The sequence below is a fragment of the Lichenostomus cassidix genome, chromosome 11, assembly GCF_008360975.1.
Source record: "Lichenostomus cassidix isolate B80296 chromosome 11, HeHo_3.0, whole genome shotgun sequence".
NCBI lineage: Eukaryota > Metazoa > Chordata > Aves > Passeriformes > Meliphagidae > Lichenostomus > Lichenostomus cassidix.
In genome coordinates this window covers 15278796-15304714 of record NC_139492.1, presented here as the reverse complement: position 1 = coordinate 15304714, position 25919 = coordinate 15278796, and the positions used below count along the sequence as shown (strand labels likewise).

The 25919-nt window shown below is 36.9% G+C and overlaps 1 long non-coding RNA gene across 5 annotated transcripts in view; it reads left to right on the top strand.

Annotated features, from left to right (window-relative positions):
• Window positions 1-294: 294 nt before the first annotated feature.
• LOC146432370 (uncharacterized) overlaps window positions 295-25919 on the top strand; it is a 98258-nt gene continuing 72633 nt past the window's right edge. For all 5 annotated transcript variants that reach the window (XR_014854565.1, XR_014854564.1, XR_014854567.1 and 2 more), the window contains exons 1-4: window positions 295-454; window positions 11418-11530; window positions 15690-15801; window positions 22937-23061. This is a non-coding gene — a long non-coding RNA (uncharacterized LOC146432370). The remainder of the gene's footprint in view (window positions 455-11417; window positions 11531-15689; window positions 15802-22936; window positions 23062-25919) is intronic.

Genomic DNA, 25919 nt, shown 5'->3' with positions numbered 1-25919 from the left:
GGAGCTGTGAGAGACAGGAGGCCGCTGTGGTGACTTTGGGGATTTGTTACCAGGATTTCTACATTAAAGGGGGAAAAAACCCAATCAGGCAGGAGCTTGAATGTGTGTAAAAGGCAGAAAGCTCCTGCAGTGTTGGTGTTTTGTAAAGAGGTGTGTTGGGGAGCTGTGGGGAGCTAGACCTCCCCCTCAGGTGTGCAACAGGCCAGGAGGGCCCGTGACGCCAGTGCCAGCCTGAGCCCCTGGGCAGTGCCGGACACCCCTGGGCAGTGCTGGCCATCCCTGGGCAGCGTGAGGCTGCGGATCCAGGGGCAGAGGGCAGGAAGCCCCTGGTGCTGCCTGGTCCAGTAGGTTTCCAGGTGTCCCACATTTCCCACAGCAAACCACAGCTGCTTGGCAGCATGTTTGTTCTCACAGCAGCGCTGAGGGACATCATGCTTTTCGGTCTTTCCCTGAGGTAGGATGACTGTCTTTCCCTGTTCTATTGGTTTGTGTTGTTTTCTTGTTCGTTTATTTCAGAAATAAGATTGCTGCTAAATCAGTTGCAGAGTTTTGCTCCAAAATAAGCAGCTCCTGGAGTTTTTTGCGGGCGATGGAGGCATTCACACCTTCAGAAGGAGCACCAAGCCCAGTGGTTTGGGCCTCCTAGTGTCATAGGAAGGCTGGAGTTGGAAAAAACCTTAAAGATTATCCATTTCCAGCCCCTGTTTCTCCAGGCTGTCCGTGTTGTGAGCATGGCAGCAGTGGGAGCTAAGACTCCCTCACAGAGCTCACACCTCAGGGGGACTTCACTGGTTTGATGTTCTTCCCATCACACAAAGAAACACTCAAATTTCTCTCATTGAGGCCATTGACTTCTGTGTGCCTTGCCAGGAAAGTTGTTAAGAAATAACTTTGAAAAATCCTCAGAAATAAGAATGTGCTTTGTAATGCTCTCAGTTCTTCAGTGATATTTGTTTAAATGCGTTACTTGAATTACTATCCATTTTTAGTTAAAATGACTACTGAGATCATTAATCATTATAAAAGCATTAATTAAATAAATATCTGATTTGCTGATTTTTCATGTTTACTACTCTACAAGCATGTGGATTAGATGAAGAAAAAAAATACTCTTGCGTTGTCTAAATACTTTTTGCTCTTCTGCTTATTTGTTTATCTGGCCCTTGTCCTGTGTCTAACGCTGCTGTGATATTGAAAAAATAAGCTCAGCAATTTTTAGTTAGCTTTTTGTCATGCCCCAAAGTGACTCTTTTGGATGCACTTTCTGACCCAGATTCAAATTACAAGCATGGACTTGTGGCTTAGATAAAGAATAGTCAGTTTGGGGTTTTCTTTGCATTATGAGTTTTTTGGTCTGTTTCATAACTGTGCTGGAGAATTTACATCTGGGATTCCATGCCTTTGTTTCAGTGTCTGTAATAAAAAAGCCACTTATATTTATTCAAGATCCTGATGCAAATACGTTGAAGGGAAGTTAGTTTTTTTCCCTTTGAGAATTTCTATTTTAATTCTTTGACTTGTTATTGAGAGAAAGAGAGACCTCAGTGTTATATAATGAAATAATTCATGGTACAATTAATTTGATGTAGGAGAACAGCAACATGATATGCTGAATTTAAATAACTGAAACTGATCAAGAGGGACATCAGCATTAAATGCTTGATAGGATTGACGTAACAAATACAAGATGGCCACTGCATTTAAGTTAAAATACTGTTATCTGCTGATATATTCCAGGCAAATTTGTTGATAGACAAAACATTTTGATAGTCTTTCCTTTATTTCTTTGAGCCATCAGCTTTTAATTTTCTCTTTCTAGTTAATATACTTGTGTATAATTTAAACAGAAAACTGTTCTGTTTCATCATAAAAGATTTGTCTGTTACTTTTGGTGTGTAAATCAAGTGGACAGCAAAACATTCTTGAACTTGTTTTTTGAGGCATTTGTTGACAACAACAGGAAAAGAGATCACAGAGACCGCCAATAAGTGTGGACATCAATTATTTTTTAATTGTATAGGAGTACAGTACACTAATTAAAACTAGTATATCTTGCAATGCCAAAGGCAAAATTAATTATTAATTTTTATTAATATTCAGAAGTAGCACAAGGAATACATTAAAAAAGATTTTGTGGCTGTGACTGAGATCTTGTTTTGCTTTATATTTTAGTAAAAATAGTATGTTAGCTAAATTTGAATAGCTAAATATGCGTCGAAGAGATTATAGGCATTGAACAAGAATGTTCTCTTTAGACTAGTTATCCAGTGACAGAATAAGAGAGGTAGGCAAAATTCTTTTAAAATTCTGGGGCTTTGGTTTAGCTTGTTTACTGACAAGTATAAATACACGTTACCCTGCTGTTGTTACTGTAGATACTACAATTATTGAGTTGTTTATTTTAGTTATGATACCTTATATTCAGTAAAATAATCAGCTTTCAACTTCTCCTAGAGTCCAGCTCAGCAAATTAGCTCTGTCCTGCATTGACTTGACAAACCTGATGTGCTTCTGGACAAAGTTCCTCCTCTTCAGCAAGTGATTTGTTTATTTCTCTCGCAGGTTAGACTTCAGTCTGCTGTACATAACTCATTGGAAAATTGCCAATCTGATTCATATGTCTATCAGAAAGGAAGTTTTTTTTAATGAAAAAAGATGTCTTCCACAACTGTTATAGACAAAACGTTAATAGGCTTTCAGTGCACCAGCTCAGCAGGGTAATTTATGGAATGCAAAATTTTAATTTTTGGAATTCACAAAAATTTGTAAACTTCTGATGTAACTTTTGCTTAGGTTTATTGAAGAGAACATGGGAATAATATGAGAGCAAAAATGGTGACTTGTGAAACCATATAGTGGTTTGTAAAAGGACAGTTTGTGTATAGTGTTGTTCTGGAAGTCATGTCCTACTGTAATGGGAGTGGTGTATTAGAAATCTTATTGAAATAGTTGCACACTGTTGTGAAATCTTTCTGGACTAATAAGATTGATCATTTAGGATCAGACAGGCAATTTTTTTTTTGTTACTGGACCTGGAAATGTTTCCCTTTCTCTGATCCTTACACAGAAGCATTATGAGCTCTTCATCTCACCTGTTAGTGTTAATTATAACAACTCCTGTAGTCATTCATGCCCTCCATAGAAATATGGACATAGATAGCTGTATTTTAGTATTTATTTAACAAAAATCTAGGATAAATGTCTCCCATATTCGTATGCACTTTAGTGGTGCAGAGCTGCAGTTCAGAATTTAGCTTTCACTTCACTCGAGCACCTTGATCTCCTATTATAGCAATACATAAAATATGATTTGTTTCTTAGAAACTGGGTGGTATAAGTTTGATTGTTACAAATTCTCAGAGCTTTCCTTTCATTTTGTTATAACAAAGCAAGGCACCAAAAAACTTAGTTTTCCAATGTTTTGTTTGTGTGTTCCATGTCAGTGTAGATGCTGTTTTTGTTCTCTTCTAAAATCATCCAGTTACCTCAGAAAAGTCAAAATGTGCTCTCCCCTTGAGCTGCAATTTTGGTAACAAAAGAAAGAGTGGTGATAATGTTCAGCTTTAGTTTGCTGCCAGGTCTGTATTGCCCGTGGATTCCTACCTCTTCAGTGCTCTGTCCAAGGCCTGGAAAATGTTTCTAATTCTCATCTATCTCTGTGCATGTGTATGTGCATGCATGTCACAGAGTAGTGAAGAGGAGGAAGTCACTAATTCACTTTGCTGTCTTCCCAGAGGAATCAGCATATGTGGGAAGAGTGGGCTCTTGAAGGCAAACACTGTTCTTCATTCTACTTTGAAGTACTTGCCTTACCAGCTTGTCAGTAAAAATTGACAAAATACAACTCACTTCTAAAAAGATAAATAAAAACTTTTCAAAAAGTTACCTATCACTATTCTGGAAAAATAGCTCTCAGAGCTGCTCTTGGTAATTCTTCTGCTCCCTGTCCTGAATGTATTGCTTTCTCAAGTGAGTGCTGTGGTTGTCCAGGAAAACCAGAGAACACCTTATGGAATAACATCAAAGGGAGGCACTTGACAAAGACAAGCAATTTAGATGCTCAGTTCTGGAAATGTATTGACTGAAGATGAAAGCTCTTTAGGGAAGAGACTTTGTCTTCTATTTATATAGAATCTTGCATAATTTAACAAATGTTGGGGACACTATTAATCTCATCCAACTTTAGATGTCTACAGTGTAGCTGTCAATCTTAAGAGAAGATCAATTGAACTCTAAAAGTATCTGTTTCTCTCCACTGACTATAAAGGGAGCCCTCACAAGTAGCTCAGGTGCAGATGGCTTCATCTATATTTGGGCAGATGAATCCTGCTCTAAAATGCTTTCTAATGTGGCAAAATAACAGTAATTGATATTTTAGACAATCCTTGGGAATGTATTTCATTCTTAAAGCAGCTCAGAAAATGAATGGCAGCTGCTGGTTTTGGTTAGCATTACATTCAACAGTGAAGTGCTAGGGATTGTTAACATATCCACAGCAGCATCAATCCATTCATAGCTTCTTGAAACATTAGCTGAGAATAAAAATATGAAGTAATTTGCTTGCTCAGTGCAAAAAAATAAAGCTGAACACCTGAGCTGTCAATACCATAATGGCAGTTCAATAGGAAATGCTGTCTCCAATTGAAAAGATAAAACAGTATAATTAAAATCCTTATGGGGATAACCGCAAAGACTATCCTATACTGCTATTGCTGAATCCTCTGGATCAGCTGATACTCTTTTTGAACATCTCAGAAACTGTTTATTGGTATTTTTCAGAGTGGAGATGCTGTTTTGAAATACAAAAGAACATCATGTTCTTCTAGAGCAGCACCAGTGTCTTATTAGTGGCAAGTCACTATGTTTAAAAGCTGGCCATGAAGAGTCTGCATTCGCAGTGAATCAGCCATCTGCTCAGCAGGAGTGTTTTAGCCAGCATATATGGACTGATATTGCTCTTTCATACAGTGGGCATGAAATTCATGGCTGTAGGTGACCTCTATTAGAATGTAGTCCATTCTAGGTAAATATATGACGAGCTATTCCTAAAGCTGCTTTAATTGCTGTATGGGAAAGTAATACAAGAACATCCGGAAGAGCAGCCTATGGTAGATATATGGACTTGTGCTTAACTGAATTATTGTAATCTCAATACACATCAAGCAATATTCCAGGCAGCCAGTTTTGTCTTGCTCACCCATAAAGGAAATTGTGGGAGAGACATAAAAATGCACATGTAAGAAACAGGAAAAAATTACTGATCTGTGAGGCTAAAGAGATTTAGCATCAGTTGGCATGGAGTACATGGATGCCAGAATAACCAAGTCTAGATTGAGACTTAAAAAACATGTACCTCACCAATTTCCCTAAAAGCTGTGTTGTGAAAGACTGGAGGACTGAATACTTTATTCTTAAATATTTAAATTATGCATGTCTGAGAAAAATTAACATCACATCGTACTAGGTATCTTTAGTATGTATGATGCTGCCTATATTTCTCATACTTCTGTTTTTAATTATTTGTGCCATGAATAGCTTTTCAATTAAGTATTCTTCATTTCTACAGAATGCCTTTTATGAGGGTACAAATAGGAAGCTAAAATAGACTTGCTATATTAATTCTCCTACAATCATCAAACCCTTAAACAATCTCTAAAAAAACCCCCTGTTCTGAGAAATAAAGTCAACATGTTTAGGTTTGAGGAATTCTAATACTAAATACAGTTCTGTAAAGATTCTCTGTGCTTGTGTGGGAAAGCATCAGAAATGTAAAAGCTGTCCTTTACAACTCCTACTGGATTGTTTTCATTTTAAGATGTATTTATCATCCCATCCAAGTGGCATGATCTCTTCACAACTGATTAATGGGAAGATAAGTATCAGTCCTGGTTAGATGAGATTTTCTTCAGAAATGCTTTTTGCTCAGGGAAAAACTGGAAATAGAAAGAAAAGGAAGATGTTTTGGAGGACTTCAGATGAAATCTGCCTTTAGTACAGATGTAACTGTGTCCAGTTTTTATCCATCCTCTCTGCCTTAAGTTGCTTTCAGATTCCTTATACCAAATGGTGCTGGCTGTCATTCCTATCTGCAGTATAGGGGAGAATGGCTGTATTTTAACTATTTATAAAAGTTGAGTTAAAAAAAAAAATAAAAAAAATCCTGTCTCTCACCGACCGTGAGAAGGACAACCTTCTCACGAATTACGTGATTATTCCTGACTCTAAAATGAAATTCCACTTTTTAAAACATGTCATGCAAATACTGTTTCAGCACAGCCTTCGTCTAGGTGTATGTGGTCCCACATAAATAACTGCTTGTTTTAAGAAAAAAACAAACAAACACAAACCTTTTCTTTTTAACTAGTTTATGTTCCTGTTTAAGTGCAGATACAAAACCACTAAGGTGGGGCAAGATGGATTACATGTGTTTCTTGCACCTCCTGCACATCTGTGTACAAGCAATTACATTGAGGCAACCAGGAATTAGTTAAGGGCACAATCATAGAGAAGGAATGAAGAAAAGAACCAGCCTGACTATCAGGTTGTGCCTGTGTAGCTGGCATTCACATTTACATACATGAAATGAACACATTCGACTGGGAGTCACAAAAAACCCCCTGAGTCAAATGGCATTTTGCAGATTTTGCTTCAGAGCAGAAATGCCACTATAATTGAAGGCAACCAGTGAAATAAATGCTGTATTTTCAAGAGACATCATGGAGTGCAAAGGTTGTGAACAAAGCAGTAACAGCTACAATGAGCCACCAGAAGTAATAGCGAAAACTGTCTTCTATAGCATATGCACAGTTCAGGCCTTTTCTTCACACCTCAGAATGCAACAAGAATATCCATCAAACTCAATCTGTTGCTCTACCAGTGGAGATGTATTTCAAATAGAGAGTGCAGGCAGTTACCTGGGAAGATCATCTCTTCTGTAAACAACTGAGATCTAAGGGTAGCTCTGGTGTAAACTCCTCATTTTCTCTTGAACTGCTCACCAACCAGGCAGAGCTACAAGCAGGGGGCCTCTGTGTTGGAATACTGATTTTTGATGAGCCCTTCATTTTAAAATATCTATGAATTTGGATAGCTAGCTCTAAATTTATGATCAGTGTATGCCTTGCTAATTGAAATGACTAAAACCTGAGCTGTCCAGCAAAACTATTTGATGTCTGAGTTTGCATTATGGATGTATCAAATATTTTTGTCCTTAATTTCCACTTTTACATCTGAGCCATGGTGAACAGCTCCTACCTAAGTGTGTGAATGCCAAGAAGCTTTGCTCAGCAAGCAATCTAACTGCAGTGCATGTTCCATACTGTTCCTTTTACTTACAGTAATCCAGAACACAGTATGGCCATGCATGAGATATCACGTTATGGTTAAGTCTGTGTTTCTTGCCTCCCTGGAGGGTTGTCTCTCTTCTTTATTGACTTGGTATCAAATATGAAAAGACAATGCTGGAGAATTTCCCAACTTGAGTTCAGATCCTACTTGACCTATGATTTTCTGGGTGTGGGCAAAATGTACCAGCTGATCTTTCAGTGAAATATTCAAGTTATTGTTAGAATGGTGTCTTAAATACCTTCCAATGTAAATATAATTCTGTGCATTGCAGTGATCTTGAAAAATTTCTTAATTGCTTTGACTTATGATAATATGCAAACATTGCCACTAGAAATGGCATATGCTATATTTTGAGTAGAAAAAAATGTGTCTCCTATCTTTGCACATGTTTTTGTGCTGTTAATCATGAGCTTTTAAAAAGCTCAGCTTGTTCTTATGTAAGACTGCTTCTTTGAGATTGGTTAGATTTGGGTTTATGAGTAATTTTCAGACACTGCTGATACTTTTTTTTTTATTGCATATGAAGAAAGCTAAGAATGTAGAGGAATTTTACTTTTTTCAGGTTTTGTAATTAATTGAAGAATTAGTTAATTTCTAAGTGAGACTTCACACTATTATCTTGAATTCTAAAACTGTTCCACTGAACTTTCATGAAAACCAGTAAATCTGTCCTCTGTCAAACTTTGCAAGCACATAAATCAATGAGACTATGTTCTCTCATTCTCATCTTAATCAAGAGTAAATTCCCTTTCATAATCTCTAGTCTACAATAGTAAACTAAAAAGCAGATCATTAGAATAATTAGAATTCTAGTGGCAAACAAACGAGCTCTCATTATTGTTTGCACGGGAAGTAAAGCTCTCGACTCATAATTTACTTAAAAGTCTTCAGATTTAAACAGAACATCACAATGTTTTCATGAGCAAGAGAACCAATGAAGCCTGACCTCCCAGGCATGCATCTTTATCTTCTCTGTTCACCACACCATGGCTGGGCAGGGTCTGGCAGTGCTGGGAGTAGATGGGAACTGACTGGCCAGCTGTCTTCTGCTAAATGGAAGAAAGTATTATGTCTGCCTTTTCTACACGTAGTAGAGATGCTATAGAGGTCTTCCTTCATGCAGCTAATTTTCATGAAATCTGTATTGCTCTAATTACCTCTAATTATGCTGTGTCACATAGGGCAATGAATCCAAAAGTGATTAGGGAGAAAGGGAAGGTTGGGCAGTTAACATAGGCTATAATTTCACTCAGTTTTCATCTTCAGAATTACTACTTTCTTGCTTCTCATTTTACCTCTGTTTCCCTTACAACTCTACCAATTTCCAGCTATGTTTATGTTTCTTTTCTTAATGGTCTCTGTTTTCCATGTACCGTTTTCAACATTTTTTGTGTCCAAAAGGTCCCATCCAAGATTTGGATTCCTGATCCTCCTAATCCTCTAGCTCTATGACCCTAAACCCCCTTTGTTGTTTTAACAAGCCATAAAATACTAAATTGCTCTTTCCTTAGCTTTTTCATTCCTCTGCACTTAATTTTTTTAAAAACAATTTCTCCCCATCTTTACTGTCATTCTTTTTGAGAACAGTTTCCTGCCACCAGTGCACTAATAGGCACTGCTCTGATCATACAGGTTGGAATGTGCCATTACTAAAAAAAAAGTGCTCCCATTGCAAGATGCAGTCATATAACAGGAATTTATCTTCTCCCTGGCCATCCTGATCCAAACTTCCTGTGTTTACTGTGCTGCAGCTGCAGCTTTTGGTCCAAGAAGGGGAACTATGAAGCATAAGATGTGGTACACAATTTCTCTGCATACTTGACAAATGTCAGGGCTTGTCTAGAAGAAGATTTACTGATGCTTTTCATCCTTCTCTCATCTCATGAGTCCTCTGATACTGCCTGTCCTCATTTCCACTGTGTGAGAGGACTGTGACTGAAAAGTGTTTTTGCTTTTATGAAATACTATTGTTTTGCACTGAGGTATTCTGACGTCCCTCTTGCCAGGAGCAGGGAATGGTTGGGTGGCTTGCTCTTCAGCTTTCAGAGAGGAAGGGAATGTTGGAGCTAAGAATTTTGAGAAAGGTGGTCTAAACCACAGAAATGCTTGGCCTAAACGTACTGGGCAAGACTTCTTATTACCAAGTATAAACAAATTTGATTGCCTTACAATGAGAGTGTGTTGATGATCATGTAGTCCTGCATATAATGACATTCCTAGGACAGCCTAGTCCATTAGGAGAATTAAAAAAAAAACCAACACAACAAACAACAGGAAACATTTACATACAACCTAGCACATATCAGCCAAGATGTATTCAACCTTCATAAAGAGAGCCCAGTTTACTGGAGTCAACATACAGCAATAAAAATGCATCTCTAGGTACTATTTTCACACAACCCCTTTGCTGGGCACAGGCTTGTCATAGCCACAGCCCCCCTGACTGGGGTGGGGGCATCTGGAGTGCTTCAGATCTGTCCAGATTGAATACATCCTCCATGGATCCCCTTACAGCTATCCCCTGGTGCACAGTGCTTCAAGACAAGGAAAGTAAACAGAGACTGATCTGGTCATGTTCTGCCTCAAAGTACCTGAGAAACAGGCTTCTCCCATAGCATCAGTCTGTATCTGTGGAAAAAAAACATGCAGACAAAACTGGGGGCCCTTGTTCATACCTGGATCAAGAATCCTGCCTCTGGGTTGGTAAATGCAGTGGCAAAAGCTGCAAAAGAATATGGACTGCCACTCTCCCTACAAGATTCACAGGAAAATGAAAAAATGAAATTAAAAATGAAAATAAAGAGTCTTTTGGGCCTCATCTGTCATCTGTGGCACCTTTTCCAGGCCTAGCATCCAGAAGGGACTTTTTTTTCTTTAGTATGTTAGGACAAGGTAGATGCAAGACTTTTTACAGCTTCCAGGAAGAATGGGGAGGAAGTAACTATCTAAATTGAGGAAAAACTGCAGTAGCTGAAAGTAAACCACTTTAACTGATAGTGAGGAATGGAGTGCCTACTTCTAGCATTGTGAGTGGGAAAGGAAAGATCTCCGATTTGATGATTAGTGACAAATTTGTGTGAGTTGGCAATTCTTTGAAAATGAAATTTATTAAACTTGAAATAAAATGTTCACCCCCGAATGAACATCTCCTTTTGTGAGGTTCTAAGATTTTGCTCATGGGCTTTTTTACTGCTATTCTCTTGTTTGAATGAATGTACCCTTAAGGCCAAATCCATATTGCTGAGTTATTATGAAATACAGGCTTTGTCTCCATGTGCTTCTAGACTTAACATTGCTCAACAAATGACACCTGTGTGGTAATTTTGAAGAGAAAGGTTGAGGGAAGACAAAAAGAGGAGAAAGATAGAGCTGGTGGGCTGATGTTGTGCTCACTTGAAGGCACTGGGGTGTTTTGTGTATTCCAGCACTGATGTGTGTGCCCGTAGGTATTTTTGGTTCATGCCATTATCTAAGTTGATATGGATAGTGATAGGAGCTTACTTACAGTCTTAAGGATTGTATGTACTTAAACACTTTGCCAACAGATTTTACGTGTGTTTTTAAAATCTGTTAAGGAGAAATGTGATTAGGAAAAAGCAAATTTTCTCACATGGTGAATTTTTTTTAAACCTAAAGGTTAAGTTCAAGCTTTCTCAGCATATTGACGCGAGGAATTACCCATTAATTAAATAACATGAGTCATATTCTACCATTGATTTTTTATATATTTCTTGCTGTTTGATTTTAATTAATGGGAGTTCTGTACATAGAGGATTCAAGAAAAGGTCCAGTGTTTAGAATCGGAACTATAAAGCAAAACATGAATATGGTAGTGTGGTTTGCTAATTGCAGTAACGATTGCCATCAGAGCCTCCTACACTGTCTGTGCTCAGGCAAGATTGCCATATGTCACAGGAAGCCTTGCCTGAGCAAGGACAATCAGCCCCAGAGTTGATTCACTGTTATTAAAATGAAACACAGCTTTTACTGTCTTTGGAGAGTACTGAAAAACTTGAAAGCAGGACAAAGGTGTATTTACCTCCAAATTCAACCTGTATTTTAATCAACAGGTTTGGCATTCTCGTGGAGAACTGCAACTGCCAGCATCAGGAAAGTTTAAAAGAAGGCTCCTGCTCATGGGCTTGATGCACTAAGCTTTGCTGATTGCTCACTATCAAGGCAGGTAAGTGTATTTAAACTAGTGTCTGCAGCCCTGGATCAGAAACAGGGCTGCACTGTGCTACAGGTAATTTCAATGGGAGTAAGACAGCCTCCTCTCCCAAGGTCATACAGTCTAAAATAGTGCTAGTGCTGAGTGCTTGTCAGTGTGTAGAGATTTTTCCATGAGACAGAACTGTGCAGTATGGCTCTTTTCATGATACAATGAACTTTCCTGCTCAAAGCTCCTTCAGTGCTCAAGAATCAGGAAAGAAAAATTAGATTGGCAGGGTAAAGAGGAAGCATAGCCAACAGACAGTGCTTAAAATTATATACTTGAAAGGCAGTTTGGAGCTGCTGCTTTGGTTATGTCAGTGTATTCCTGCTCTACTCTGCAGCTCTTTATCTGGATATACAGAACAGTTGACCTTATTAGAAAACAAGAACAATGTATTTTATGGCATCAAGAGGCCATGGAGACCAGAACCAGAGATGCCATCTCCCATAAAACTGTGATCCTCCCAGAATGACTCCTCAGCTGGCTCCTGGTATATGCAAAGAGCAAACTCCAGTCAGCCAGCCTGTGGGACCAGTCATTTAGCTCACTCTGGCCAAACTTCTGTCTTAAAAAGGATCAGGATTTCTGGGCTGTATCTGCCACAGTGCCTGCTTTTTTTTTTTTTTTTCCCTAGTTCTGTTTGTCTTGCAGGATCGAGTCTTAGTTGCATAATTATGCTTTCCAGAATTAAACAGATAAATTTGCCTTAAAGAGATAATGTTAACACTGGCTGCAGCATCAAGTTCTTAATAAACTGAGGGGCATCAAAACTGGTGTTTTTTTCTAAAGATCAGTTTTGATTATTATTTTTTTTAAATGAATTTTCAAAACAGACTATACATTCAGCTGAAAGTCAGTAGCTTCCCTTTGCAGAGCCTGGTTCCCTCTGTCTCTGCATGCTGCAAACATGCACGTTACAAGCTGTGGATAAATTTTCTTCCAGCCTGTGTCACAGCACACTCTCCATATCTTTGTATTGCTCCCCTCAGTATATTTGGGATCAGCTTGCACCACAAACACATCCCACTGTATCAGGGAATCTTATGGGTATGATTTTTTCTGGTATGGCATTATACAATACAGTCACCACGTAAGGCAGAAGCAACAATTAAAATTGATGTTATCCATTTAAATAGAAATGATTTTATTAAGATTTACTTTGAAAGCATAATATGACTGACAACCAGTGGTTATTTTAAATAACTTTTGAAGCTAACAGCAGTGGACACAGTGTGTGTATATGCATGTGTGTGAAGGGGTCTTTTGTAATGCTTGAAGGTTGCTTAGCTGACACCCCAAATCAAGGAGCATTGTTTTTCAAACTAATTTTTATTGTCATCCAGTTTATTCTTTTTCTCATGTTATGTGTCCCTTGTATCAATTTTAGACTAAAGTAATGCAAAAACAAAAAATGTAATGGCACTTTCCACAGTATTTCAAAAGGTTTTTAAGTGGAAAAAGGTATTTAGTATTTTTAATAAGCATCTTCAATACTATTGAGTTGGTTTCTTTGTTCATATCACAAGATTAATTATGCTGTCAAGCACTTTCAAGGCCTGCTTAACAAAGATTCAGTGATATAATGGTTTGCTTCGCATTGCCTTTTTTCTGCATAGCAATCACAATCAGCATTAGACAATTTAAAACCCTTTCACAAGCCGGAAGTTCTGAAGAGCCTTTTAATCAACAAAAGTAATTTTGCAAACAACTAGATACAGCGTTTTTCATATTAACTAACTTGTATTAAACTCTGTTATGTGCTTGAATCTCTGGTTCTGGTAATGGATTATTCAGATTTGCAAGAGACTAAAAGTGGGGAACACAATTAGCACAATATGCAGTTTGTACCCCTTGAAAATTGTAATCTCATACCATTCTCCAGCTTAATATAAGCATGGTATTAGTACTTCACTGCAGTTCCATATATTTTAATTTTCTCTTAATATGTTGTCCTTGTATAATTACTTATTTTTTCTAAATGCCTGGAAATGTAAACCTTGTTTTGAAGGAGACCACTACTTCTTTAGGACAGGTTAGAAATCAAATCCTAATACCCTACAAGATTCTGAAATTCAAGTTACAGTAGGAAAATCTGTTTAGAAACACTTGCCTTCTAAAATCATCGAGCTCAAGAATGCTTTATTCAGTAATTTTGTTGCCATATAGCATTGTAAGAAATCCCACATGATTTAAAAACACTTATTTGATGGAGAGATTGTAAAAGCGAATACACGTTAACGATGACTTTTTTTTTTGTCAAGCACATATATAAATGAAACTAACCTGTTAATGACACCTTTAAAACTCTCTTTTTTTTTTTTTTTCCCAAACTGCTAGAAGCATTAATTTGTACCATTGCTGCATGTGGTAATTAGCAACTTCAGCAGTGATTTTCTCTGCCCTAAACCTTTCGTGTTTGACACTATTCCAACCCAGGAGAGGAGTGACCCTGGGATACAGTGCTACAGGACAAGTGGAGCAAATCCTGTCACAAGAAATAACAGGGTCAGAAGACATTGCTAATGAAGTCATAGCAACTGGTTTAAAGAGCCAATCAGAGAAGGCAACAATCTGTAAATGAGGATATAATTAGCAGAAAAAATAACATGCTTTGGTTGGATTCTAGGGGAGCCAGTAATGAAGGCAATGACTGGATATTGAGAGAGATTCCAAAAGATTAGAGCAAACATTGTGCAACAAAGAATACCTAATTAGCAAAAAAGTGAATATGCCTTAATTAGAAGAAAAATATATGATTGAAAGACATGGAGTAGGCTTTTAATATGAATATAATAATGACTATTAGCCCAAATCTCCAGGATGAAAAAAAAAGTCCTATCTTCACTTTTTTTGCCTTTACCATTTTGATAAATGGTTGTGAAGAAGATGGACTGTAAATTCATATCATTGCTGGGACATTAATACTATTAAAACAGACAATTTTGAGACAGTAATTTAATGGGTTTCCACCCAATTTACACATTTACTACCCCTAACACAGCACTGCAGACAAAGCAGCGCTCTGTCTTTTGGCTGGCCTTAATGTTCTTCTGATGTGAGGAAGTAATTATTAAAAGAATTTCAGGTAGGTGTCCTGTGGCATGTAAGCTAATGCTTGGTCCAGATAGCCTGCTAATGGGAAGAAACCCTGGGTGGTTCTTCAGACAGAAAAAGAGCCAATGGTGCTGAGGCCTGATGGTGTGTATGTAACTACTACACTGCTGCAACTTGCATTTATTTGTTGCTGTTTGGTTGCTTTTTCTTTGGGTTTTTAGGTTTGTTTGTTTTTTTTTTTTGTTGGTTTGTTGGGTTTTTTTTTGTTTTTTTGGTTTTTTTTTTAAGTAGGGACTGATCCAAAATTCATTAAATGCAAAGAAAAAGCTTCCAATAAGTTCCCTAGCTTCTAAAGCAGACTCAGAGTGAGCAGAAACCCTGGAAATTTTATTAGTAAAAATTAAACACGTTATTATCTTGAACATAATAGACCCAAATAGAAGAATCCCATAATGGATTGTGCCAGTACAGTATATGCACAGTATTTATGGCTAGCAGTGATGAAAAGTATAATGTTCTACTGCTTATCATTTTATTACAATAGAAAAATCAGGACTCTAACTTGTTAATAATTTTTCACCTTTATAGACATCTAAATGATATTATATTTCCTCCCTTTTTTCTTTTTACAAAATGGTTCTAGGATATTGATTGTCATTTATTTTTACTCATGATATTTAATTGTCATAATTAGCAATCTATGTCTCATTCTCTATCTTAAAAATATCCTGTCAATTTTATAGCATATTTATTGATTAATTTAAATGTATAATTTAATTTATTACTGCATACCTTTGGTTTGTCTGTAACATTAAAATACTTATGGTACAGAATATTTTAATTAAAACTATTCATCAAATGAAGTCCAGGTAGCATCCTTATCCTTGTTTGCAGTAGGGGGTTCTGGCAGTGAAAGCAAGCAAAATAATGGGTCAATTAAAAAAAAATCTAAATATAGCTTTTTCAAAGATCTGATTGCTTAACTCAAGGTTTAAAAAAAAAAAAAAAGGAAAAAAAGAATGTGTTTTTCAATGGATTCCACAAATTAAATTATTATTTTTTTCTCTTGCAGACATGAAATCTGCTAATTTCATGGCCAAAGCAGAAGTAAAACTAGACAAGAAATGGGCTTGGATTTTCATGTGTGACATATCTCAATTTGACAGTGTCTGCATGAAATTGGGGTATTGTTTTCAGTTCTTCTTGTGAAAAGAGCTGTACTATTAATTTTTTTCTGATGCTGGGAAATTCACCCTCTATTTATGAGAATCAAAGTATTTACCCTTTCAGATCAAGTGTTGGGTTGTTTTTTTTTTAATATTAAAAAAAACCCTTTTAATGATGTTTCTAATAAACTAAGAGTTATTAGTTTGCTGTGCTAAGGAAAAAATACAGCCCAACAGTGTGATGAGAATCCCAGCTCCAGCATAACTGAATCAAGGTTTTACTGCAGCTCTCAGCTGACAGTAGGTCTACCATTCTTTTGCCATGTATGCTATTAATTCACTTTCCAGAACTGTCAGGTACTCTGAAAGTAAGAGAAATATACTAAAAATATCAAGGTATTTCTCTTCTTCCTTTAGCTAATGTATCTCCACTGATGCTATTTTAAATTAAGCAATGAAGTAGTGTTGAAAGTTCTGACTGGCTCTGATAACAAAATAGATTAAAAAAATTAACCAGTTAAACAAGAAAAATAAGAAGAAATAGAATCAGCTGACAACTTAATTGTTCAGCTTGTATGCAAATATTCTGACAATAATTTGCCGATGCTTTTGAATATAAGTTTAGAAACACATAATTATAACATTAATTGTTTCTTCTGCTTTAATTCTAGGTTTCTGTCACAAAATAGAAGGCTTAACTGTAATTCATGAGGAAATATAAAAAAGTATATTCATTTTGTATTCAATTAGCTTTAAGCATATTCCAGTGCAGTGCAGTATTACAATAATTATTTATGTTAATCTGCAGAGGAAGATACAGTGCGTTGGCATAATAAATTGTCTTTATGCTGTGTAGCAATGCCTTTTGAATCACCTTCTGTACTCACAAACAAGAGCATCTACCTGAATGGAGTAGTTGTCAGATTGCAGGATAAAGACAATGAGTTAGTGGCATGTAGGGAAGATTCAGCCCTACAAAATCCACCATTCATATCAATATTTGTTTTTTAAACTATGTTATAATAAAATTGAATGTCTGAGCGTGAGTCTGAAGTGAGAAGAGAGGACATGATGCTGGAAGGCTGGATTGGAATTTGGCCTGGGTTTCTTATTCTTATTCCAGCTCTGAATGCTAAATTAATCACTGAGATTTATATGAAGGTGAAAGCTACACAACATCTTAATCAAGGAAAAATAGGGTTACAATTCAATAAATTGTGTGGTAATACTTTATTGACTAATGAATATACAGCTCTTTCTAACTGCAGTATTTTACTTTTGGGGACTGTAACAGCATTGCAATTACATTACTAGTATTTGCTAAAAATATGTCTGTCTTCTCTCCTGATCTTAAAACTTGCTTTGAAAAAGGAAGTGAAAGAAGGCCCAGAGAGAGCAGGTTATGTACCATCCCAGAGTCTTGTGGGGAAATAAGCCATGCACAGATAATAACAGTGCAAACAAGTTGATGCTGCTATTTTTAAACAAGCTGTTATTATTGACTAACAGAGGTTGCTGTAGGTGGGATGCTGTTAATGACAAAAGCTCTGGAACAGTGGAATTGCTACTAATCCATGTGCTAGAGAGCCTGATAATGAGAAACACCTAAGTGCAGAATTAAATGGTCCTCTAAAATAATTTCTGCTACATACTTGATAAGGAGTCATAGCATCCTATGTAGACCCTTTTCTTTTTCAGAAATGTCCACAGAGATCCCATATTACTCCATTCACAAATTAGATGGGGAAATCTTTAGGGGGTTATTAGTGAAGCTTTCAAAAAGAGAAGAACCAAATCACTTTGAAACAGGCAAAAAACATTCTGGGAAAAGCTATTTTAGAGCCCAGTCAGGAACAAAAAAAAGGTCATGCCACTCAGAAAAAATCGGTGACCAGCAATAGGATCTGAAGGAAAGGCATGAAGCTGAGTCAGAGGAAGGTTAGGTTGAAAAGGTTCTTCCCCCAGATGGTGGGCACTGAGCAGGCTCCCTAGGGAATGGGCACAGCCCCGAGACTGCCAGAGCTCCAGGAGCATTTGGACAACACTCTAAGGCACAGGGTGGGGTTGTTGGGGTGTCTGTGCAGGGCCTGGAGCTGGACTCGTGATTCTTGTGGGTCTCTTCCCACTCAGAATGTTCTGTGATTCTATGCCATGATCCTAAAGCAGATCCATGGGTGTGTAGCGCTGATGGAAATCAAGTGCTGTGGGAAACTTGGCATTGTGCAGGCAATTGGCCTGCACTGAGCAGCCTTTTCTTTTTCTCAGATCCCATTTTCATTTTCCTGGTGGCTATCTTAGCTCACAGAGGCATGGGGTGAGAAGACCAGCCTGCTCTGAGGTCCTGAGTGAATTTGCTGGATAGTGCAGTCACTTGGAAGCTGGCAGGGACACTGATTATTTAGTACATGCTTGTGTACATGTGCCTGCCAACCACCTCTACCTTACCAGAAGGAGAAAAATCATAGAATCAGAGAAGAGTAAGGGCTTGGAATGGACCTTAAAAATTGTCTAGTCCCAATCCTCCTGCCTTGGGCAGGGACAGCTCCCACCAGACCAGGTTGCCCAAGGCCTGATCCAACCTGGCCTTGAGCACTGCCAGGCTTGGAGCATCCACAGGCTCCTGGGCAACCTGTTTGTGTCTTACCACCCTCGTAGTGAAAAATGTCTTCCTATCATCAGAGGCAAAGGAACTGTCATGTGCTTTCTTGCTAATACCTACACAAATTCAGGTTATAGACATCTTGAGTTTTGGCCCATGGGTTTCAGCAGTTCTTGCTTTCTGTATGCATTTGATATATTTAATAACTAGAAATAATTTGGCCATGTAAATGACTTCAGAAATAGCAAAATGTGTTAGTTTTATTTTATTTGATTTCCTTAAAAAAGACTTTCAACACTTTGACATGAGTTTGGGATCTAAATTGGTTTTTAAAACAATTTCTGAAAATTTGTGAGATTAATTTATGTGTTTCTTTAAATCACAAATTTCTCAAAAATCAAAATTTTTCAGAATTTGAAATCAAATTAATAAATCAGCCCACATAAACTCAACCTTGGGTTTCTGAAAAGATTTGTGGACTTTAACAGCTCTTTCAACAGGCCTGTTCTGCATTCTGATTTTCTAGTGCAGTGCAATCCAAGTGAGATTTATATGACTACACATTTTGTTGCAAACATTCACAGCTCAAAGCTATTACCTGACTGTCTTCCATATCAGGCCATTTATGTATCTAAGAAAACACTGGCATCTGTTTAATATTTTATTGCTTTAAAAATATCTTTGTTGTTCAGATACAATCTCACTCTAACATTTTCATGAATAGAGTCTTTATTCTTTCTGTAGAGCAGAGGACATTTACCTTCATATAAATAATATTAACTATGAGCTGACCCATAATCTGCATTGCAAGAAAATCACGTAATAAGAATTTTTACTTCCGAATAGGTTGTGAGTTTATTTGGTTCTTTTTTTTCTTAAATTTTCTAATATTTTCCTTGATTGCAAACAGGAAACATGTAATGCCTTGTGACACTTTGTATTGAACTTCAAAAATAATACATTAAAAACATCCATAACTGCTTTCAGCTTTAGGCCCTAACAGTTTATATTATTACAGATACATTAATTCTTAAGAAGCTTGAAATGTGTACAGGTCTGTCCCCTCATTATTAAAAATGCATAACTTATGTACCCTATCAATCCATATACTGTAGATCACTTTATCAAGGAAGAAAATGTAATTACCCCTGTTTTATGGACAAGTTAATGCCACAGTGAACAAAGTCATAGAGCAAGTGGAGCTCTTATACAAAGAAGACTGACAAAACCAAAATTCTGTTGCCTTTTCCATTTTGATTTGTCTCAAATTAAGGCACAAATTATTTGTTTTGTTTTTTTAATTCTTTTGCCACAGGGCTGCCAAAATAGGAGCAAATTTAGTGTAATAAAACACAGGGTGAACAACTTCAAATCAAACCGGCTTCAAAGCAAGCTCTGAATCAGAGAGACAGGGACAACCTTAAAGCAAAACCTCACAGTGTAGGACAGAACAGTTTTTCATGAACCAGCACCACACAGAATAGAAATAATGCATAGATAAGAGAGAGAGACAGCGATGACTCTTTCCACAGAGAGATGGCTCAGTCAAATTGGTAAGAGGCTCATGGCACCTGCCTGTCTATGGGTGTGAAGTGGATCTAAACCCAGAAAATTGCTTAGTTCCCCCTAGGAGAACAAGGCTTTAGTTACTGACACCATTGGAGCACTTGGAGCTCAGGAGAATTTCTGTTTTCATCTTGCTCAGATGTGGGCTTTGTAGTGCTGTCTGGTTCCTGATAAGCAGCATTTAACAAATGAACACTTTCCAGGGATGAATTAGCCAAGGACAGGTTGAATAAGCTCGAGGTTTCTAGTGAGCACCTGCTTGTGTCAAGGCTCCAGACAAACAGGAGGAGGTGGATGAAGTGTAGCATAAACCTCCTCTTTTTATGGTTTTATCAACTTCAGCTCTCTAAACCTTGTGCTTTGTGCCCACAAGATCTGTGTGTTCTCATGTAACATCTGCTGGGAGTTGTGTTGAAAAACTTGTGTGAGAGCTTCTCTGCTTCACAAGCTCTGAAGGAGGCAAATTCACCTCTCCCTTCCACCATCTCTGCAGCTCCTGGAGCGCTGCTGTCCTGTGAGTTAGCTGTCAGCACAGGGGAGAAACAGAGCTTCCATGTGCAGCTCAACATTGAGGAGAGATTTCCATCTCTGCCTGAATCAACATCTTTGATGTGATGTCCTTTATTTACCTCGGGAGTGGAGGAGAGGAGGGAAGGCTTTGTGAGAATGAAATGGGTAATTGCTGGCAAAATAGTAAAGCCATCAGCTAACACAGGTGTAAGTGATAAAGAATAAAGAGTGCCTGACTCTTTGTAAGGCTGGGGGAATCCTCTCAAGAAATCATTGCTATTTTCTGTCTTGCACCAAAGATTTGGTCTTCTGGGTGTTGTTTCAGGCAGAGCTTTTAACAGACAAACCCTCAGTGTGAGAAGAGGCTGGATTCAAGTATGGCTTCAAGTGACTCCATTGAAGCTGTCAGAGACAATATGTACCCATGCGGGAAAGAATGCATAGGGCATTGTGTGATAGAAATGGAATTATATGACAATTGGATACAAAGGGAAAGGCAGAACAGATCAACAGCTGAAATGAAAAACTTGAAAAAGGAACTCAATCACAAGATGGAAAATTTGTTGTAAAAAGGTAATCTGTGAAACGTTAAAATAGATGAGACTTATTAATTTTAGGATAGAAAAATATTTTTTTCAAATATAATTGTCAGCCATGATTTGAAAATTATAAATTGAAATTATTGTGTGCATTGAAACTGTGGTGAAGATGTTTCAGGAAAATTTTAAAAAATGGAAAGCAAGGAAAGTTTTATAAAAATTAACAAAAATGTTTTGAAAAAAGATCACTAGAATAATTGATATATTAACCAACTAACCCTGGTACCATGGTTATAAGTATTGACACTGTAAAAACAAAAAGGGTGGAATACAAGCCAAATGTTAAAAATATTTGGGGAAACTCATCTTCAGAAAAAATCAGATCTGTGTGGCTGAGCTACCAGTGCTCACAGCTGAAGGGAATAAGAAAGATTAGTCTGAAACAGAAAGACTTCCTGTTTCTGGTTTTTAAATATTCCTGTAGGAAACACCAGCACCATGTGCCTGTTTCTTGAGCACAGCACATTTCGCTGCATTTTTTAGAGTAAGAAATGAGTGATAAGGTGCTCAAATGCATAGTCAATAGAGAACTCTCCATTCCTGACTGCTTGTCTGCATGTGATTTTACACATCCTTCAGCTAAATCAGAGATCCAAATGGAAAATTAATTACTTATGGACATCAAGTGAATTTGTGACACTCTCTGGAGACTATGTGCCCATAAAACATCTAGGTAGTCTTTCTTTTCTGACAGACATAAGATATAATTTAAATTTAATGTATACTTCAAGCATTATTAAGTAATGAATCAATTATTAAACGTAAGTTACTAATATATTACAAATATTTTGTATTTTCTTTCTTCTGTTTTACATCTGTGGTTTACAAATGTAGAAAATACTGGTGGGGTGAAACAGTGTATGGAGTGTATGCAAAATTGCACACATTGTCCATACAGTTGTGCCAAGTTGCTTCTTTTGGAAGATGGAAATCTTATAGAAAAAATGTTTTCTATTTGCTGTTACAAGTCATGGCAGCTTCAAAGAGGAAGACACATACAGGTGTAAAAGGAAGCAGGGATTGCAACAAGGAAGGCAAGAGATCAAAAAATGTTGTGGTGTCTAGAATAAAATCATAAAACATTTCCACAGTTAGAATGTAAATCTGTGTGAATGGATACCTTCACTCCTGGTCTTTGGTTCTGCTGAATTTCCATCCTCCTACAGAGATGTGATGGAGGGCAGGGGGGAGCTCTGTTCTGAATAGAAAGTATAAATATAAATAGGCAAACATCCTTTCTTTTACTTTTAACATCATTTAGTGAAGGAAAGGAGAGGGGAACATGTAAAAAATGTAAAAAATGAAAATAAATGTTTTCCTATAACTGTTACAACAGGGAAATTATTTTATTTTAAACAACTATTAGCCTAAAATACATTAACATAGCAGCCCTTATTTAAGAGGATTTCAATGCATATGAATTTTTAATAATTTTATTATCAGAAACCTTCTATTTTATTGCCTGCAAGAATATTTTGTATAGAAGTTTATTTAAAAACACTATGTGATATCAAGTTGAAGGAAGTTGTCTGCATTTTATTTTTTTACCAGTATATCATCCATATCCTTATTTGTTGGAAAAGAATGGTTTAATGTCTGTATTCCCGAATCAGTCTTTTAATTCTTTCAATTTGTATTAATTCTTATTAATTGATAAGGTGGCTCTACACAATAGCTGGGAAAACACTTGCATTTTCTCCTACATTTTCATCTGGACCAGTCTGTTTTTTCTTGGAAGATAATACCTGAGGAATCAGGCAGCTGCTCATGTTTTTTTCTTAATTGAGGGAAAAGGACAGATAAAATATGTATAAAACTTTTCAAATAATCCTTAAATAAACATTTGTGTAGATTATTCCCTTCTGTTAATTTTTAACAGAATTTCAATGCTGTCTGTTTCCAGGGTTTAAAGAGGAAATGGATGGAGAACATTGGGTCGCCAAGTTTTAGGAAATTCTGGCCTTGGATCTTCTCAGTAGATGAACTTTCTGTATGCTGCACCAGGTAAAACAATCCCTGTCACAGTGAAAGGGACCAGCATTTTTATTGTCACTCATTCCACTTGGGGTTTTACTTTGTGCATAGTTGTTATTACAGCAATTATGAGAAAATTTTTTGTTGTACCAGATAAGCTCTACAAATAAGTTTTTGTGATGTGTGAAATAGTTCTTAAGCTTAAGCCCAAGCAATCCTAAATTTTGAATTCTGACTTCAAATTCAGCTCTGAACTTATTTATTTGCTCAAGTATAAAATGATAAAGGTGCCTGTCCAAGGCTCTTAAATCATAACTTTTTTAATTATATGGTCAATTAAATTAGATTTAACCATAACAGAATTGAACTAACTTCCAAAGGAACTTAACCATTGCTTTTCGTCCCTTCAAATCTCACACTCCCTCATCAAACAGATGTCTTGCTCAGGCCCTAAATGGGGGCTATTTTGAATTATATGGGGGAAGTTCTAGAGTTTCACAGGCTTCAAAGATAAATCCATAGACTTTCTGTGTTTCCATGTAATGAGGAAATTAGTCTAATTGTTTCTGCTAATTGCAGCTGTTGTTGGGTGGCAGAGAGAAAGACATGATGGCTGGTCTCAGACTTGTGGGGTATTTTCTTGGTAATGTGTCATAGCTCACCTCAGGTGAGTGTGCAAAGGGTCAAGGTGCTTGTGTGGAGATGAGACTCTTACATTCCTCATAGCAAACTGAAGTTTTGTGATCAAAAGCCTGATTGTAACATGATGGAGCTACTGATAGAAATGTGTCACTGGGGTAAGTGGCTCAAATCTCTTCTCTCCAGACAAAACACATGCTAATAGTGATCTGTGGCCAAGGATGTTGAGCATCTGTGAAGTTCCATGATGCCCATGGGAACCACTGGGTACTTACCCCTTTGAACTCAGTTATTTGTACAAATTCCCTCTGTTTTCTGTGCTTGCTCCTATCCAGAGCAGTGGCATTTCTCTGAAGATTCACAGGCTTTATCCTCTATCTGCTGATCTAATTAGCTTGCCTGAGAAGCAAAACAGATTAGCTGTCTTGAGCCAGAGGCACATGCTAATGGAGCTAGGAGATGGCTTTATACCACGCAGCTGTATCCTCAGAGCTAGATCCAAAGGTCTTGAACACCCACTGAAACATTCCCATTTACTTCAGCAGAAGTAGGCTAAGGCCCTGAGCTTTGAAACTGTTTGTCTCGGAACGTAATGTACATTGGTGTCAAGCATGGCTGTGCCCTAAGAGCAAAATATTAACCTATAGTAACAGTACTTTGCACTTACCTAGCAGCTCTCAAATAATCATTTCTGTGCACTTTAATTAATTAACCTTTACAACAACATGTCTTGGAGGGTTAGCTAAGTATCAGAACTTAGTGACGAGTTTAAAAATCTCCAGTTATTCATTTATGCTGAGACTGTTTTTGATTGGAGTGTATTTTTGTCTTTTTTCAGATTTTCTTCCTCATAACACTGTTTTTAAAAGCATGTTTTAATCATAAGCACTCAAATATTCGTCAAGCAAAAATGAGTGTTCGTACTTTTACTGGCATCTATTGGGTAACAGTTCACTGCTTCTGCCTTTTACTGCTTCTCCATTCACTGCACCTGCTGCCTCTTTCCCCATATCCCTTAATCATTTTCTGGTGTGTCCTCACCAGTTCCTATTAAAGCAATGCTGATTCTTAAACCTCTTTGTTCCAGTGTGAAATCCAAAATATTAAGAAAGGCAAAATAATTTATGTGTTGCACTGAACTGGTGGGCAAAGATGGACAATTAGAGGAAAACACACCAGACCTCCCAACTCACTGTATTGTATAAGGCTCAGAGTCTCATTAACAGCTCTTTAGGAAGTTTGGTATTCACAGAGACATTTGTGAATATATTCAATAATCAATATATTTCATTTTCCTGTGAGTTTTAAAATTCCTTGGACATTATATTAATGGTGGATATGTGCAGAGTCTAGAAGTCCTGATAGTTGTTTTCTAGTCTTGACTCTAAATAGCACTGTCTGTCTTACCCCTGGGCTTAAACAATGCAACATGTAGACTTGTTCTAGCAGAAAAAATCCTTACTTATTGCTGGTAAAGTTTAGGTAATGTCTAAATATTCTGCTGGAGACTTAAATTTGGAGTGAAAATAGTGCAGAAATATCAGACTAAATGGGCTCTGTTGGATCTAAACCACTAATTAGCTAAAAAAAAATTTAAAAAATGGAAAGGATCTTGATTCTCCATCTCCTTTTTCTGTGACCTAGAATGAGGAAGTTCCTTTTCTTCATGAGTATATTGTTTTAAAGTTTGTCAAAAAATAAAAAGAAATATTTGGGTTTCTTTTATTTGAAATGTTTACTTCCTGGGAATTATTAGTTAATGCATCTTGAAGTACATTAGCTCATTCAGGTTTGTGGTTTATCTGATAGCTATGTTCCATGAATCCCATGTGCCATCTGGCTGTAGTTCCATTTGGATCAAGTTTAGTCATTAGCTGCTAAAAAGATTTATGGTCATTTATCTTAGTGAATCAGAACTGGAGTTTAGCATTATTTTTTATATGACACTAAAATCTTTTTTTTTAGAGAATAAATTTTTAGGTTTGCTTTTTTTTTAACTCCACACGTTCACTTTTAGGCTTATATTTTTAATTGCTCTGTTACAAGAATTACATGTTGTTTGTTTATACTGAGTCATTATACAATGACCCTGTGCTAGGATTTCTCTTGAAGTCTAAATGTTCCTTATTGTTCTATTGTTTCATTTAAAAGAACAATCATTGGTGACATGTAAATGAGTAAAGTTTTATAAAAATAACTTGGAATAAATTTTTAATAAGACGTATTATTATCCTTTGACTCATAGCAAG